Here is a 19,693-nt window from a genome sequence, read left to right on the forward strand (position 1 = left end):
GGCAGAACGGGAACCGAACTTCCCCCTACCTGACCCCTGACCACAGGAGAAGGCCTCTTATTACCCCTCATTCCAACAGGAACTGCTCTGATACTTGCAACCAAAGCACCTTACCTCATGTGACCTCCAAATACAGAGACACCACGTTGCAGGGCTTCACCAGCTCTGAGCAAAAGCCAATGCTTGATTCACGCTACTGGCCAGAATTTCAAAGGAGACAATTATTTAATTTGGGGCAGCTAGACATTGCCCAAATAGCTCTCTGAAATGACATTTAGGGACCATTTTAGATGGAATTACAAAGAGTTTAACTTGGAGAATTTGCATTAAGACACGGAACAAGAAGGAAGCCTAGAGCATGTCACGTTAATTGCTTCTGGCTACGTGCAGGGTTTAGGTTTAACTTCTGGGATACTGCACATCAAGGCCCATGCAGTTGCAGCCCACGGCTGTTTTGGAATTTCCCCTGCTCCTCCTGAGTGTTTACAAAACTTTACTATGTCTCCATACTGGCTCACTAGAACATTCTTCTGCTGAGAGGGCACTGCCCATCTGTATTTCTCCCACAGCAAGGAGACTGAGTTGTTTTAACAGCTCCGTTTGGTAACTGTAGCGCTGGTAAACTGTGTATAAACAGCTCCAAATTTCTTAGGAGATAAAACTGCACAGATGAGGCTTTTGCCTCCACCTTCTAAGCCACCCTTGCCTGTTTCGAGATTAAGGCTAAGGTGTGGGTTTCTTCCTTCAGCTAAGCCCTCATCCCTCCTGCCCTTGACAGCTTAATTTCCTGTCCTCTTTGGGAGACAGACGGATGAATATTTAGTGTAGAACATGATTGTGATTAAGCTTCCAAATGTGTCTTCATCTGGAATCCAGCTGGTGTAGCATCTCAATTACTCCTGCACTCCCCTATGGAAGCTTCATATTGATGTAGTGAGCTTTCCATGATGGCACTGGATTAAAAATCTCCCAGGACTCTCCAATCTTCTAACCTCAATCAATTATCCCTTAATGAAAGGGAGAGAAGGGGTCTGTGCATACATATCACGACCTGGTATGTCCTGCAAACAGGCACCAGGCTGTTGTTGATTCCAACTTGAAAATGAGCTAAAAAATTCTCAGGCTTCCTTGCTTCTGTTCACCCCTCTGCAAAGAACGGTTGGTGCATTAATAGGAAGCCGGTGATCTCGGGGGCAAGTGGTGATTAATAGTTGTACTGTTGATCAATATGTAAAGAAGGTTGCAAAAAATGCTCAGCTGTTCCACAATTTCTTTATTGGACTAATAATCTCTAAGTGTTACTCTCTGCTATGTCTCGTGTACCACGTGTCCAAACTAGTAAAGGCATAGAGCACCATTCCATGAATCTATTGTGCATACCTAGGATATTCACCAATTATTTTTTTTTTAGTAGCATTTCTTTTGAGAGGAGAACCTGACTAATTTACATGGCTCTTTCATTAAACAACTATGTACCAAGTACTTAGGTAGTATGTTGAACACAAGGCATAGACATGACATGGTCTTTGCATTTCATGGATGTCAGTCTAGTCAGGGTACCAGACACGCAGAGGCAATCACTGACTGTTGTCACTGCTGAAGGTGCTAAGACCCATGGGAAATGCAGGAGTCACGTCCCTCAACTCGGGAGAAGGCTTTTCAGAGCTTTCCTCCTTGTGCGCTTCATTTACAGTTGCTTCAGCACTTGGACCAGATCTTTTGACCACAGAACAGCCATGTCTGTCCTGCTTCCTTCTCTGCCTGTCTCCCTCGCTCCCTCCCTCTAATACTGTTATATAAATATATGTCAGACACTTCTCAATTCATTCACTTATGAAGCAGTGTTAGGAAAGAAAAAGCAGGTTAAGTTAAGTTTCTAGTATATTTTCTTTCCACAGTTACAGATGACAGGTGTTTGGAGAGGGGACGCAGTCTGTGTGGGTGGGCATACAGGGAGTTCCTCCAGAAAACCAGACCAAGCTTGCCGGCTAACAATGCAGCTAGTATCTTCCGCCTACCTTGGAGGAGACTACAACCAGACTCAGAGGCCAACAGAATGGCAGAGAGTCTCCAGGATCCCTTCCTGGTGATAAAGGGTGGTGGAAGATAAACTACCAATCTCAACCCTCATTAAAATAAACTCTTGGGGCTTAAGGGAAGGCAGGTCTGTGTAGGAGGGACGCTTGCTTCCTTCCACTTGCCTTCCTGGTTCCATGACGCTGTGTATACTGCAGCTACACAGATGCACGGAAAACGGAAGACCGAGACACAACATTTGCTAGCGAAATAAGATTGCCTCTCTAGCTCATAGGCATGTACCAGAGAATTCTCAAAGTTCCCAGAATCACTCTTCCAGATTATGACCCAAGGCAAAAGGAAAAAAAAAAAAAAAAAAGAGCACCACAATTCTTCGTTCATACAGAAGTGCATCAGGGAGGCTGGGGAGGAACCCAGGAGCTGCTGTAGCAGCAGCCCAGAGCGCTATGAACTCATGAAAAATTAATCCACTCCTCAAAGTCAGCACTGGTTAAGGGCTGATCCACATAACAAAAAGTTCTCCTCTGCATTGTTAAAAGCACTGCTTTGTACCGGCCAATTAATTTCAAAGGCTCCCCACTCCTTGCATTAGATGTTACCAAAGACAAAGGTCCTCGGAGGTTCTTCTCTATCAAATCTGGTGCGTGGCCGCTCTCCCAGGGTTATAACTGAGATTCTTATCACGGTTTGAGCACGCCTCCCTTGCATTTGAACCTAAGTGTCTTGTGAGGTTTCAGTTAAAGGCCCAAGGGAGGACGAGGTGAGTGAAATCTGGAATCAGTCTGTTTCCTCCTGGGCGTTGGTACTCCTGTTAGCTCAGGCTCTAGGCTCCCAGGAGAATTTGCTGCTGCTACCTCTGTGGTTTGTAATGAGTGATTGGCAACTGGAAAAGCAAACAGGTATGTTCCAGCAGAGGCATAAGATGGGGGCTAAGGGGAGGGGATGGCAATACTTGGTATTCCAAACAGGCATGCTCCATTTCAAGAAATGCTACTGTTTCAAAATAAGATAAATGATACACAACGAAGTGGCTGGTCCAGTTACAAAGGAATAGTTACCACGTGGCTCCAGGAAAACCAGTTTCTTAGTTTATTTAACATGTTTTCTTTTATATATAAAGATTTATTAGGGAAGGGGGAGGAACTTGAACTTCCCACAGGGCAGGAAACCCTGACTGCTCTTCGGGATGGAGAGGGAGGAGGAGAGGGAGTGGGGGGAATGGGAGGGTGTTGGGAGGAGGGGCCGAAATGGAAACTTTTATAAATTAATAAACTTTTATAAATTAAAAAAAGAAACAAAAAACAAACAAACAAAAATAAGATTTATTTATATTTTGATGAGTATGTGTGTTTGGCCTGAATATAAGTGTGTGCGCCACATGAATACCCAGTGCCCAGCAAAGCCCAGGGAGGGCCTCAGATCCCTTGAAACTGAAGTTCTAGAGAACTGTTAGCTGCCATGCGGGTGCTGGCAACAGGACCAGGGTCCTCCCCAAGAACAGGTGCATTTAGCCACTGAGCCATCGCTCAAGCCTCTGGTTAACAAGTTTAATTTTCCGCAAAAAAAAACGAATGCTTAACTTGCAATGCGTTTGTTCTTTAAGGGTTGATGCATTGGCTGTGCCACTATCAATGGCACCCTTCCGTCGAATGCCCGCTCTCAACGCCACTATCCTGACACCTCCTAACCTCACCCTGCCAAAGAGCTCCTGAAGTCTTCCTCGCAGAACCTCATTGCATGCTAGGCAAACTGGCTTGTTGAGGACAGCTACCCAGCACCCAGCAGGGAGTCAAAGCCAAAGCTTGGCTTGCTTTGCACCCCGCCCCTCAGTTCTGGGTTTGGCAGATGAGGACTTGATGGCTCTACCCACAGCCCTATTCATTTGGGCTAGAATCTTCCTAGAAGATTCTGAATCACAAAATATCCACAGGTTACCCACAAAGTACGTACAATAAATTGGGTGATTTTGCCTTTTTTTTTTTTTTTTGCTGGTTTTCCTTCAGGATTGGATTCAGTGATAAGAATAATTATAAACCACGGCCCCAGTGCATAAAGAAAATGAGAGCATGCAACTAAAATTAACGAAAACACTTTATTCCCTCAAATTCGTTAAACATAACTGCATAACTTGCCTTTCAAATTCTCCTTTGGGGAAAGTCGACATAAGCTTAGGTTAAAGGATCAAGACTGAAGAATAAACCTCTAGGAGACTGCATTCTAATTTTAATTTCTTCCAAACGAGAGGTCTTTGCATCTTTCATTAACTTCTTGGTTTAAAAATAAAGAGAATCAAGGCACTGTGTGGGAAGGCAACACATTCCTCCTCTTTTCTCTCTGGTTTGAGAGGGGACATGCCTTTATGCAAATTGGAGCCGTCTCAGTACACACAGGGACAAGGGACATCTGAGCGCGAAGATGGGGATGGCACACATCCTGTCCAAGCCAGCCTTAAGGATGGTACAGTCACAGCAGATCCATTCTACTAAGAACTACTTCCTTTTTTCCACCACAGGGAAAGCCTTGGAGCCTAGATCTAAACAACCGATCCCAAGAGAGAAAACTGAGGAGCGCCGAGATTGACCAAATCAATGACAGATGTGAACATGAACCACTTCACACTCACTCGGATGTCTACGCTCAAGGTTGAGAAGATAGGAACAAGCACTGACAGGCACATGGGGAAACTGGAACCCTCACACACCGCTGGTTTGAATGTCGACGGTGAGATCACTGTGGAGAACGGCGTGGCAATTCCTCAGAGTCGAGTAAAGAATTGCTAGTGACCCAGTAAATCCCACTCCTAGGTATATGTCCAAGGCAATCAAAACTACACATCCGCCAAAAGAAAAAATTATACACAAATGTTCAAAGCGACAGTCATAATAATGAAAGGGGATGAACGCCCAAATGCCTACTGACTGAAGAACAGACACGTGGAATGTAGTGCATGCAATAACATACAATGACGCTGCATACTTCAGCTCCAACCCAGATGAACCTTGAAAACTCTTCACATATGCTGAAGCAGTCAGGCCTCAAAGGCCACAAATTACACAATGCTATTTATATGAAAAGCCAAAAAGCCCCCAAAGTAGGTTTGTGGTTGCCAGGGGCTGGGGCGAGGGAGAAATGGGGAGAGAAGTTCTAATGGTTAACAGGTTCCTTGAGGAAGTGACCGAAACACTTTGGAATTAGACGGTGGTGACTGGTGTACGAAGTAAGCACACCCCAAAGCCCTGAATGGTGTGTGCATTTCAATGTGGTGGACTGAGAACCTTTTGCATTGTATCTCAAGAAAAGAAGGCAACTAAGAAAGAAAAAAGACCGGGGCCTTGCTCTAAAGAACAGCCTCAGAGAGCCATGCTTCTCCAGTTACGATCCCAGGCCCTGCCTGACACAGGACAGCACTGACTGTTGCGACTTTGCGGCACCTACAATTACCTACCCACTGCCCCAGCTTAGGTCTAGAGAAGCAACCTTCTGCCCACCGCATCCCTGAAGGTCATCTCTGTGGTGCACAGGTGTTTTAGGAACAAGGCAGTCCCAGTTGACAGAGTCATGTTGAAGTTTCCATTGGGTCATGGCTAGTAGTCTCTTGGTCATTCTGTGCCTTCCGTGTGTGTGTGTGTGTGTGTGTGTGTGTGTGTGTGTGTGTGTGTGTGTGTGTGTTGGAGGGCGGGGGTCATGAAACCACTGTAGTTGGGTACATAAGTGGGAAGCTTAAGCAAGGCTCATAGGAACACTGCATTTTATGTATAAAAACTCTGAGAACTCAGCAGTTGCGGGCGACTACAATTTGAAGATTTACATTTCCACCCCCACCCCCAGAAACACCACCATCAGAAGATGTCCACACAGCCACGTACTGCCTCGTGCCAAGCAAACCTCACTGTGTGACACGGGAGTGCTATGGAAGAGGGTAGCTCCTGGGGGCCGGAATTTCAGATAAGAATTAAGCTCTAATTCATCAAGCTGGGGCCAGCCGCATTGGCTTTTTTCCACACTCCCTGGTTTTTCTTCACTATGGTGAAGTTCTCTTACTTGGTGCTCCCCCACCCCCAGCAGCAAAAAGAGATTCCAACACACAGAGACTGCCAAGCACAGCCCATGCAGAGGAAAAGCAGCTGGGATGACTGTCATTTACTTCTTTAAAAATATGGATCTTCCGAGACCAATGTGCCCATGGCCACACCTTCGAGAGGACTGAGAGGTACAAAGTGGAGATTTAGTGACTGGAGCGGGTGGGTGAGTGTGGACTCAGCACTTACTATAGGCTTTGCTAACTTCCACCTTAATTATCGGGCATGAAAGGCATTGAGGTCTGCACCAAGTGGCTTGCCTGGGGTAAAGCAGCTTGTAACCAGGGCAGCCAGGGCTAGACCCCCTTGCAAGCTCTCACCTCCTGCAGGAGGCATTCCCTGCGGAAGCAAGATGTACCAGAGGTCTCTATTCTTGTTCCCCATGAAACCTCACACTTGCTCCCACCTTGGCATCCACCAGCTCAAGTTTTACTCTCGTTTTCCATCAAGAGAGCTCTTGGATGCAAGACCTGCTGAGTGCTGCTCACTGCACTCTCTCCGGGGACACAATGCGAACAGAACAGATCTGTCACTCCATACAGACATACCGAGTTAATGACGGAACTTATTACTTACTGAAGTAACATGACTGAAGGAATGACTTGCTTCATTAATCAGAATTACAAAGGCAGCACGGAGAAGACAGGGGATGAAGAGGATCTGGCGGGCAAGGGCAAGGCCACGACGTAGGAGGAGGTGACTGAGGGGTATCAACCTCCTAGGTATCCTCTGTGTGCCTAGTTACAGTGGAAGGAGTGAAAGTGCCCAGAGGGACCACACTAGCCAGGGATCAGAAAGCAAATTAGGGGGCACTGGGGTCTGGCAGGACAACATCTGTACAGCACATTGTGAGTGCCGGATGAAAGGCATGCATAGAAAACCAAAGATCACAGCGCTATTTTTACAGCAATGAAACGTTCCTAAATCAATACAAGGAGGGAGGTGAGGTTCCCGGAATCAGATCCACTGCAGAAGAAACAGTGTCCATTGAACACTGGCTTAAAAGTCAGGGAGGAGTTAGATGGTGCAAACAGACACACAGAGATCAACAGCCTGCTTTCTACTTTGGGAACGTCTCCGGACCAACCAGCTCTGCCTGACTTCAGAGCAGATCAGGACCGAGTAAGAGACTGCACACTTAGGAACAGGGAGAGAGCCACCAGATGGCTGCAGTTGGAAGCCACTCTCTACTGGGCCCTCATGGAAAATGTAATCTCGGCATGGGAATCTGTTGGGCAGAAAGCAACAGTGCCCCCAGTTTCTCGCAGAGGAAGGCTCCTCCTTATCTCTCCATCTTTCTCGAGTGCTGAGCCCTGCTTTTGGAAATATTATGAACCCCATGTGTGTGAAATTAAAAACAAAAGTGATCTCTTTAGCGATAACTGTCTTAACCCTCCCTTGCCCTCTTCCAAACCCATTCTGCCCCGACCCTTACTCCAGGCCTAGACTCCTACTTGCAGTTGGAAGTTGCAGCACCTACCCCACACGCCATTTGCTTGCTTGCTTCTGGTTCTCCCTGGGAGAAGGCCACCTCAGCCAGAGACAAGGCACACTAAATCTGGTTTGTTTGTTTGTTTTGTTTTGTTTTTTACAGCTGTTTTACTTCCTTAAGAAGGATTCAAATTGATCTGTACATTAGAAAAATATGAAAACAAAACAAAACAACAACAATAACAACAACCACCCCCCACATCAACGCATAGGGGAACAACATGGTTTCCCTCCATGGCTGTGCTGTATACAGGATCACCCAACTCAACAGGTCCAAACTGCACGTTGTCTCCTCTAGGCACTCCTTAAGCCACTGTTCCCTGCTCTTGCCCTCCATTCCTCAGGCTGGCAAACAATCTCCTTCAGTTACCACAATGCAGCAGCGTAGACCTTAGATGCCATTCTCCCTGGTGTCCCCTCCCCCCAAGCCTACTGATTTTTTGCCATCGAAACGTCTGTCTTTTGAATCGGCCAGGCAGTGGTGGTGCATGCCTTTAATCCCGCACTCAGGAGGCAGAGGTAGGCGGATCTCTGTGAGTTCGAGGCCAGCCTGGTCTACAAGAGCTAGTTCCAGGACAGGCTCCAAAGATACAGAGAAACCCTGTCTCAAAGAAAAAAAAAAAAAAAAGGTGGGCCTTGGCCAACTCCCCCCATCCCCCAATGTTTTTGGAATCAAATGTGTGGCCCATCATTGGTGTTCAATCTCCTGAAACGGGCCCTTACTCTTCTATCCTTGAAAATTTTTGAACTTTGATTTTTAGGAGCTGCATAGCTTTCATGTGGAGGACAGTAGCTAACTTGAAGGAAGGAACTGGTTCTCTCCTAGCATCTGGGTCTTGGGGGACTGAACTGAAGTTACCATATTTGGTGGGAAGTGTTCTAACGCCTGAGCTATCTTGTCAATTCTCTCCCATCTTTCCGGAGACACTGTGTTGAGCAGTCCCCAGGGGCCTTCCCAGCTTCCTGGTCATTTGTCTGGCCTTTCTGTCTTGTTCCCTTCTTTCCACTGATAGGACGATGCCTTTAACTGGGTTGGCTGGCTCCTCCAGGATGGTGTTGCCATGGCCATCTCTGGCGCATGGAAACTGGAGATTTAATTAGGGTAATGAAGCAGGTGCAACAATTAAAAAAAGAGATTGATGTTCTCAAACCAGACACAACAGAATTTAGGTACCTCCATCACTGTGGCAGTCTATACAGCAGTTTGTCTACAGACTCTTTCAAAAGTGCTACCCAGAATGGTGCAGGCATTTCAGTCTTGGGCTATAAAATGCAATGTTGGACTTCAGCTCCAGTTCAACATGATGCATTAAACACCAGGGGATTTTTGCTTAGCTAATAAAAACCATATTAAGGTTTTAGAGATTCGGTGATGGTGTCTCATCCCGGTAGGTGAAGTGGGCTTTTATGGAAGGGTTCCTAGTCTGAAAGGGGGAACCCGGATCCCTTGCCCCACTAATTCAGCTGTCTAGAAAATTCACGAGTAATGTTCGCTACAAACTGAATTAAGCAGATTAGATAACCTTCTCGGGAAGGCCAGCAACCCATGAGAGGCCACCGAAATGAGTACAGTGAGGCGGGTCATTTCCTATGTTCCCCAATACCCATGTCACACGAGCCCTTTGGGGTCAGATGAAAATGCTCACAGTTGGAATAGAAATCCAATGGCTTCAATATACAAGGACAAAGTCAAAATACAAAGCTTTAAATTTTCGTCTAGGTACTATACTGATACCTAAACAGTGACACAAGTGTTATATACTAAATGCGAAACGGCAAGGGATAGGGAACCTTACATAAAATAGAGTTCTCGGGGCTTTTATAGTTCCTAGGATGACCACAGCAGGTAACAGAAATCAATCTAGAGGTTTATGGGCTCAGAGATGCCTTTCTCGACTTTTCTTCTCTTATGTTATTAGCCTCTCCTGGGTCATTCCCTTCCCCACCCCTCAAGGGTGATATAAATACACAGGCCAACTGGCAAGTAAAGTGGGGGACAGGAAAGGATGCATGAGCCGCAAAGAGCGTGGCAGGGCTTCCAAAGACCAAACTGGCTGCGTCATATTTTCCCTAGCTTCTCTCCACACAGTCTAGGTCAGGTCCCCACACACCCTGCAGGATGCTGGGAAGACTCTAATTGTCTGGAGAGTTGCTATAGTGGTAAGAACAAGTGACATGAAGGCATAGAAACGGGCATTTGGGGTTGACAAGTGACAAGCAACAAACACACTTAAATCTGTCAGACATAAACCTAAGTTTAAAAATGGGTTAAAAAGATACAGTAAATGGATTGTGAAGTTCCCAGGCTAGGGATTTGTGGCATTGTTTATATTTGTTGTTGTTGGCAGTAACTTGACCATGAAAAGCAGCCACGAGTAAGCGGTCTTTCTAGCGGAGGTGCCGGCCTTCCTATGTCAAGCTTAGACTATGGCTTCCAGTATACCTGAGCTGTAGGTCTCTTTTGGTTCCCCTTTCCTCTCCATTTGTTTCCCTAAGTAAACAGAAAACCTCCAAGAGGAGATATGTGAGGGAAGGGCTAACATTTCCTTGAATCTGCCAAGCAATGGCAGAAACCCATCAGGTGACCTGGAATTTGCTGGACCATCCTGACCAATGTCAATGTCATATTTTCTTCTCACTTCATGTCCCAAACTACCTAAAGGAAGTCACATGGGTTGGGGAGGCAGTGTTTCCCTTGTGCACAAATACCCAAAGTGGAGCAACTCCTTCTAGGCAGGGAGCATGGAGTTCTGTCTGTCCATTATGTTTGTTCTTTGCCCAAATAGGGTCACATCTTGCTTCTCCTTATATTAGCCATCCATGCATCCATCCATGCATTTAAACATTCATCCATCCATGTATCCATCCATCCATGTATCCATCCATCCATCCATCCACCCATGTACCCATTCATCCATCAATCCATCCATCCATCCATCCACCATCCACCCATCTACACATTCATCCATCTATCCATCCATGCGTCCATCCATCCATCCATCCATCCATCTATCCATAATCCATAGATCCACTTGTTCATCCATCTACACATTCATCTATCTATCCATGCATGCATCTATGCATCCATGTTTCCATCCATCCATCCATCCATTCATCCATCCATCCATCCATCCATCCACTTGTCCATCCATCTATACATTCATCCATCTATTCATGCAAGTATACATCCATCCATTCATCCAACAATCCACTTGTCCATCCGTCTTTTCTCTTTATATTTTTTCTAACCAATTCACAGACCACAACCAGTATTTCAGTGTTTCTTTACCACTACAGGATCTGAACAGGGAGAATCTGTTCGACAAGCATCCACCCTGTATCTCCCACAGGCAAAGAGCACTGTTGGTGGCTATGGGAACGAAGCAATTAGAGAATCAACATCATGCCTTTCCTTATGAAATTCACAGTCAAATAAAATGCCAATTAACATGAGGGTTTACCTAACCACTGCCCCCTTTGAACTGGATACTACGCAGCCCATTATGGTATCTTTTGTTTTTGGTAACCGCATCATACTGCTTTTATTGCTTTGACTGCCAACTGTAGTGTGAGATTTCCTCTGTGACCAGGAAGAATGGACTTAAAAGGCAGCGATGCCATAGGTGTCCCCCAGATCACATCTACCCCTTTCAGAAGGTTTCATGCACCTGACATGAGGCATAGCCATTCCTGGCCCATTTTGTTGGCTTTATTTCTTTTATGTTGTGCATTTTGATTCAGCGTCATCCCAGGGCTCCGCTCTCCTACTGAGCGTGGCCTCCAATCTATCATCTCTTACTAGGCCTGGATTCTTCTGAATGTGTTCTTAGAAACTAGACAAGATCTGCATTTGAATCATTAAAAAAAGAAGAAGAAACTGAAAGTTGACTGTTTTTGGAAGTTCACGTCCACTTCTAAATGTGGTGTCAGACATAATAAAAAGTCGACTTTCAAGGTCCCTTTCAGAACCAGAAAGGGGGGTGGGAGTTTACACATTCAAGGGAACCACTCAGATGTACAGAATATAGAGAGAAAATAAAATAAGAAAGGAAAAAGAAAACCAACAGAATCCGTTGCAATTTGGTTTTAAAAATAATGGCACTGAAAAAGCGCCTAGGCTCCCGGCTTCCCCAAGCCACTGCTGGGCCACATAGGAAAGAGTAAATGGAGCTCTGGGTGCGTCATGTCAGCTCCCTGCTTAAGTTTCCTCCAGCCCAGGATAGACTCCAAGGAGGAAATGAATCTCCGTGGGGGTCCTGCCTCTGATTAGCTTTCACCTTCCACATGAGGTGTCAATCATGTTAATTGGAATCAATAGACAGCCATTCAGGGGCCTGGGATAATTAAGCAAGCCATAAAGAGTAGAATGCGAGTCCCCTTTAAAAATTAAAAGGGATCCCACTGTTTGCTAACATTTTAAGCCACCTTGGCCACCTAAGTCTTGTTCTGATTCAAACCCAATGATCAAAGAACGGTCTCTGCTCACCCCATGGGAATGGAGAAAATTCACCCTTCCGAAGGGACCCATCCATGACATGCCTAGGGGAATCCAAATTCAAGGGTGTTAGGGCTATGAGCCAGGCTGTTCTACAGAACTGGAAAGAGCAAAGGGAGCGAACAATTGCACAAAACTAAGACTCTAGGCTGACACTCCCTGCTGTTGGAGTAGCCAACCTGCAGAATGCAGCCTCCGTGACCCCCTTTGTCCCCAGAGGGTAGAGCACAGCAAACTTCACAGGACCGGAGGGGAAGAAGACACACTGACAGCAAGTTATGATAATAGGACATCCCCAGCCTCCTTCAAAAAGATGCCCCCGCCAGGGAGCTGCTTCACAGAAATTCACGTGCATTTTTACGTCCCCTTTAAAACTTGAAAGGGAGCCCGCATACCCTGCCCGGCGTTTGCCTCAAGATGGAGAGAGCTCCTTCACCCACATGGCAACATGAAAAGAAAATGAAATTCTGTCCCAAGGCTCACGATTTTTTTTTCTTCCTCTTCCTGAGTCAATGAATGCCAGATGTTCTCACAAAACGTCTTCATATCTTCAGGACAGCCTGTGAGGATTCTATTTATTATTGCTCAGAGGCCAAGAGGCCATAACAGATTTATAAGGCGACTGTGGTCATTCTGCGTGTCTCCTATACTTAGGGATGACTGCAGTCAGGGTCCAGAGGCAGCTCTTCTTTCTATATAATTTACTTCCCTGGGGCCAATTAGCCAGGTCAGATCAAGAACAGAGGTGGTTACCCCCCTAGACCCCTCAGGCAGCACCAGGCTTGCCAAGGCAGGGGCTAAGTCACACAAGGCTTTCCAACTGTCAGAAGGAGGAGGGCTGAAATTGTCAAGAAGAACCAAGAGTGTGAGCATCAATAAAGACATCTGTCAATGACGAGTCACATATGGAAGGTCACATGCTCCTTGGCCTTGGCCTTGGTGAGGTCTCGGCCCAAATAAGCCATCTTACCTCCCGGTCTTTCCCGACTGAAGTGGGTTCTGAGTGGAAGGAGAGTGAACTTCCTTCCACACCACCTACACTTCCGCTCAAACCACTGCTGAAACACAGTATCATCACCCTGTCTGGTACCCACAAATTCAATGGGTCCTTTCATGACAACGCCCCCCGCCCCCGCCATCCCATAACAGCTGTGCTCTGTTTCAAAGCAAAGGCGGGTGCTGTGGGGAACCATGATACAGACACCCCCTCCCTCAGATAAACATGTTAAAAAGTTACCTATGCCCACGGGGGAGCAGCTTGCATTAGGTCTGGATATCAAAGCAGTATGTACCAGAAGAGTCCTGTAAGAACAGGACCCCGTACGACCAGCACTGAGGGAGGCAGTGTTATAACTGTAGAGTGATTTCCACATCGTGCCAATGTTCTAGAATAAGCTCTGCTCCTGGAGCTGGTCACCCTTTTCTTAGGTTCCCAACCCAAGAAGACTCTATTTCAACCCAGGTCTAGAATGAATGGAGTAGCCAGAGAGTCAGTGGGGAAAACAGGTTTTCTTCCTTTTCCTCCAAAAGGGAGACACCAGTTGTGTCTGAGTTTTGTTGTTTTGTTTTGTTTGTTTGTGGACAAGGTCTCTCTATGTATCCTTGACTGTCCTGGCCTCATTCTCTCTCTCTCTCTCTCTCTCTCTCTCTGTGTGTGTGTGTGTGTGTGTGTGTGTGTGTGTGTGTGTGTGTGTGAGAGAGAGAGAGAGAGAGAGAGAGAGAGAGAGAGAGAGAGAGAGGAGTAGTCAAGAACTTTGGTAAGTGTATTAAACATAAGTCAAGTAGCATTGTAAGTATTGTGGGCATACATGTGAACACAATGAAGTCCTTGCTCTCTGGAACCTTCCATTGTATATGGGAAGATAAATAATCAAATAAATTTCAGGTAGTGATGTGTTCTAAGAGAAACAGAACACAGCAACGTAACAGTAACTGGCTGGAAAGTCCTCTCTCTGAGAAGGTGACAGCAGATTAGACTAGACTAAGGTCAAAAGAAGGACACCTGGGTGAAGTTCAAACCATGGCACTGAGGCAGGAATATTTTGATCTTTTCAAGTCAGAAGAATACCAGGAGAGGCAGAAGTTTCAAGGTAAGAGAGAAAATCAAAAAAGGAGGTAATGGTCCAAGTGTGAAGGGCTCCGTCAGCAACAGCATGAAGTTGGAGCTGATTCTGCATAGGATAGGAAATCAGGGAGACAGGCTTGGGCAGACAGGCATGTCATGGACTGGCTTGTCCTCAGATATGATGGCAGAGGAACACAGTGGAGTCCTGGAGGTCACTCGGGCAGTCTTCCTAAGCCCAGGCAGGTGCTGCACAGGCTTGGAGGGAGCAATGGAATGGGGTATTTGACCTTTTCAGGTAAAGAGCAAGATGAAGACATGGTCTGCTTGGGATTCAGAGGTTTGTTATGAGCAGCTGGAGGCTCCTATTTCTTCCTTTCTCTCCTCCCTTCCCTCTCTCCTTTCCTTCAGTGCGCATTAACCACCCAGGTCCTCATAGGCACACACTGCCTTCTTATCTCTGAGCCACATCCCTTGCCAAGCCTCGCTTTTTCATCAACCCAGTGCATGAGGACTGGGCTGTGGATTATTGGCTGGGCAGGCTTCCCAGCAAAGAGGAGAGCCTAAAAGATTCCTCAATTCCTATGCCAGTTTTCAACCCTTCTGCATTCCATTAAACATGTGTGTTTATCCATATTCACATCTCCACGTGCCACCTTCCCAAACCACCTTTGGAGAGGCCGGGCATAACTGATTTGTCCTTTCAACATGCGCTGTTAAACTGAGTGATTTTGACATCACATTGCCATCAATAGGGAGGCTTGACTTACAAATTATTTAGTGCATGCAATGGGTCATTGGCTACCTCCCAGGCATTCATAGCTAGCAGTCCTTTAAAAAAAATAAGAAGAAATAAAGAAAAGAAAAAGAAAGACGAAGCAAGGCTCCCAGTGACTTCAGCATTAGCTGCTGGCTTCCAGGATGTGCGCCTATTTCAGGCAGAATTCCTGCCACTCCTCCTGTTGCGGATTTAATGGTTTCTACTTCATAATCACTTTAAGAGACAAGGGAGCAGATTGGTGGGGCTGATGGTGCCCCACGGCTGACTTCACAGTCCTAGGGAGAAAAGAGGGCACCCTTGCAGGAGAGGTGGCCTGGTGTCACAGAAGGAATGCCCTACCCAGAGTCAAAGCACCTTTGGTTCTTCCTGTCTGCCCGTTATCCCCGCCACATACAAGATGTATGACCATGCTAAGTTTCTTTACCTCTTGAAGCCTCAGGTTTTTTTTTCCAACTGTAAAAGAAAACATTTTAAATAAAGCAAATATAATAAATAAATAATAAAATTTATTATTTAATTTATTTATTAATAAATAAAATTTAATAATATTAATAATATTAATTATTATTTAATAATAAATAAAATTTATTATTTTATTTAAATAATAAATAAAATAGATATAATAAAATAAAATATTGGCCTTCTCTGGTGCCACAGTAACAAAAGATGGCATGGAGCAAGTGAAATGATATTAGGACTTTGAAGATAATTCATGGTACATTTTGGTAAGCAGGATTGCCTCTGTACGCCCTGTCTGCTCCAGAGACCACACTGAGGTTTAATGGTTCACATGTAAAGCCCATATAATACACAGAGGCAGGAAGGCTCACAAGCTTCTAGCAGAGTATGTAGAAGGGATTAGAGCAAAGCCTGTGGGTCGACCATAAGACTCCAATGTCAGGCAGAGAGTAGTCCTAAGGAGAAGCAGAGTGGGCACTAGGCTATGGTTCTTTTAGAAAATGCTTCAGAGAACCTGTGAAAAGGAAGTAGAGTCAGGTGCAGAACTTGCTCCGGGAAGATAAATCTCGGATAAGAAAGGAGGTAAGTTCCACCAGCCACAGTTTCAACATGATTGGCAACCAACGAGAGGGAAGGGGCCAGAGCATGGAGCTAAGGATGCTACTTCACCTGACCTTGGGCACTGTGTGGGTTTCTCTCTATGCCTTCTCCGTTAGGAAAGTAAGAAGCTGCCTTGAAATACTCAAGAGTTCATCCCAAAGAGAATGTGTAACTGGAAAGAAGAGTAAGCAAACAGAGATGGCTGGGTTTTAATAAGGAAGACTGGGGATTTCTCTGTGTTTTTCATTGGTATAGAGGTTGACGAGATGAGGTTAGTTATGGGAAGAACTGAGCAGACTCATTCTGTGTAAGGTGTATCCACAGTCTGTCCAAATGAGACATGCATTACTGCAGGTGCTGGGACTGCTGTGTTCTTGCAAAGGCTTCCTCTGAATATCCCCGCCCCCCAAATATTTTCTGCCTATCAAAAGAGCTACCCATCAAATTACCTTTCCCTGCGCCTTGTGAAACCTCTGTAGGAATGCGATGGGTCAGATACTAGTACATATGTGTTCCCATTCTAGTCCCCGGCCACTGTTCATATATGAGCCTGCCCGCTTGCTTGGAAGGTGGTGCTTTGTCATGCTAGGGAGAATCCAGGAAGGTAGGCTGGGTAATGCCGGCAAATGTGATAGAAAGACCACACCGTCTTAAAAGTATAAAGGTCAGAGAAGCTGCTCGTACATTTGATAGACTAGATGCAGAGAAGCGGAAGACGGATGCCTTGTGCGTGAGACAAGAGAACCTAGGCACTCAGCAGGGAGTCGGGAGCAGCATACTGCACTGGGAACTTAGAGGTACAGTTGGTTCTGAAGACCAAGTTGGCATCCTTGCGTCTGCAGCAACCCTCTGAAGGCCCGGCTGCAGTCCGGTATGAATGCTTTGCTGTACCGGCACAGGCTATGGGCAGTCTGGCTCCGGTTTCCTGTTTTGGATTGACTCTATGCTGAGATTTGGACAACTGGCTGAGACCAGAAGGTGGAGGGAGGTGACTCAAGGTAGAAAAATGCTCCTCTGCAGTAGGCAGCGATAAAAAGAGCTCCCAGAATACCGCAGGCCATGAAGTTACTATCTCACGGCAAACAAGGTATGGAGGCTGCGACACTGCAACCAAGGAGTACAAGGGCTCCGGGAAAGTTTGCCCAGGGAGTGAGACGAGCTGGCAAAGTGGAGGTTCTCATAAGTGAGTCATAAGCCCCCAGAACTCTTATCGTCCTTGAGCTGGGCCAGAAAAGCTGATCACAAACTCATGACAACCTTGACCGTCTTGGTAAAGAGTCGCTGTCAGAATCCTTCTGACGTAGAGAAGGCTGCAATTTCTGGGGCACTGGACCACAGAGAACCTATGGAGCATGCTATTGTCATAAAGGTTCTTCCTGCTAACCAGGAGCAAAGCCAGGCAGCGAGGCAGCTCATCCTCCCTGTGCACTGAGAACAGAGACAAGGAGATCTCTGGTACTGTGCACTTCCTGCTGGGCCAGACACCATACAAGGCATTCTGCAAGTGTTATCTGCTCAACACTGCAGCAGACTGGCAAGGCGGCCCTAGAGTCACCACTCTGAGGGCGCTGAGTCACGTGTTTAAGGAGCACTGCTGCAAAGAGGAGTAAGAATTAGAATCTGGCGCTGCGTGTAGCAAAGCCCTTGTTCGTATCTACAGTTAGACTGCAGAAGTCTCAAACATGTTTCCGGCAGCCCACAGATGCAATCAGCATGCCTAGTCTACATTACCATGTTTAATTAGTCTTCAACATTTGAAAGATCTGGAATTTCACTTTAAAAAAAAAACAACTAAATTTCTGGCTTGATTGTTTAAAAAAATATATATCCCTGAGTATTTCAGCTCCACTCTGCCCCAGCGTCCACCAGGTGGGCACTGACGGGCAGTTGCCCCCTCCACTGAGGGACCAGTTCTCCGCTCAGCAGGTGTGATTCGCATGCTTGTGCTCAACTCCACCGAAACATATTAGCATGAGGAGGTCGAAGAGAGCTTCCTGATGCGATTAGAGCCCGTATAAAGGGCCCAGACAGGGACAAGCGTGACGGCACAGAGGTTAAGAGCACCTGTTGCTCTTCCAGAAAGCCCAGGTTCAGTTTCCAACACCCACACCAGGCAGCTCATAACCACCTGTAGCTCTAGCTCCAAGAGCTCTGCTGCCCTTTAATGGTCCACAGGGACCATGCACACATGAAGTGCACAATATATACCCATATAATAAATCTTTTTAAAAGGTGTGTGTGCGCGCACCACGCGTGTGCATGCATGAGTGAATGTCTGTGTATGTGTGTGTCTGAGTGCCCCAACAGGCACTTGCTTTCCACCATGTGAGTTTACATTAATAAGCTGACAGTCTTCACCCGGGAACAGACCCTTATCAGAGCCTAACCATGCTAACCTGTCTAGCCCCAGAGAGGGTTCTCTGGGTCCCAAGTTACTTCTGCCCCCACTTCCTTGGAGAAAAAGCTACAACTGACTGATGAATAATATTTCTGGGCATCTCCCGAGGAACTGTGTAAGTTCTCTTCCAGGCTTTAGGTCTGCCACACCACAAGGCACAACCTTGGTTCCTGCTCTTCCACGAGAATCCAGCTCGAGGCTTGTCAGGGGTTTGGTATGTGCAAAGGAAGAGTTGTGGACCAGAAGTTGAAAGTGTGCCTTTCAGGGTGTGTGTGTGGGGGGGGGCAGTGCTCACCCTGGGTTTCAGTCCATCTATTCAGAGTCAGGTTAGAAGGATGAATGACTGCCTGAACATCTCTGGGGGAAGCACACCACCTTCCTTTCCTGCTTATACTAACGGGAACTGCGTGGCGTCCAACTGCCGTGGGTCAGAGACACTTGGACTCAAGATGCTCTCTAAGTAACTCTCACTTCTCAATGTTCCAGTTTTCTCACGTGCCAAGTAACAAGATCTACCTTGTGGGGTTGCTGCGGGGTTCAATGAGGTCATCTGCTAGCATGGTTCAAGGATCACCTTTCAGTAGATGTAAGCCACTCTTATTTTCTCATAAAGGTCTCCTTCTTGGCTTACTAAGGATTTTCAGCATCGCCAGGGAGAAGAATGTTACAATTGCCGTCATAATGGCGGCACTGGGGCCTCCCCAGCAGTTTGGTCCACTGCTGCAGGAAGAGACATCTCTGGACCTATTACTTTCTATGTCCTAGAAAATGTTGTGCGCCAACCTGGAACTCGAGCTGGGACCGGCTGAGGTCTGCTCACATCTTGGGCCTGCATTTTTCTGCTTAATTCTTCCTTTAGTCAGAATGAGAAATGCCATTGAATTTATATGGAGGCTCACCCACCACCAAGGCCATCCTCCATGGTCCACTATGTAATAGTTGTGATTGTAGCCACAGTCTGTTAGCCACATGAACTGAAGCTCTGTGGAGACAGCCTCCTTGTAGTGTTAGATCTTTCACTGTCTCTAACTGACTGTACTGTCAATCCCCACACAGGATACCAGTCTTTCACGGTGCACACAGGATTCGTTTGTGCTTGGCCGTGAAGACTTCGAAGTGACATCAGTGGGATGCTCCCAGCACTAGATCACCATTAATCTAAGGTCACGATTTATCCCTGAAGAGACATCCATGCACCCCTCAAGTTGGGAGAGAGATAAGAACTGTGAGGAGCAAATCATTCCCTGTCCCCACTTGTGCTCTCTGGGCAGAAAACTGCCCGGACAAGCAA

At 46.4% G+C, this 19,693-nt stretch overlaps 1 protein-coding gene across 1 annotated transcript in view; it reads right to left on the reverse strand.

Moving 5' to 3' along the window:
* The window catches only part of Slit3 (slit guidance ligand 3), a 597,834-nt gene that overhangs the window by 356,033 nt on the left and 222,108 nt on the right, over positions 1-19,693 (reverse strand). The window lies entirely within an intron of this gene.

The sequence above is a fragment of the Myodes glareolus genome, chromosome 9 (genome assembly GCF_982192425.1).
Source record: "Myodes glareolus chromosome 9, mMyoGla1.1, whole genome shotgun sequence".
NCBI classification, from domain to species: Eukaryota; Metazoa; Chordata; class Mammalia; order Rodentia; family Cricetidae; genus Myodes; species Myodes glareolus.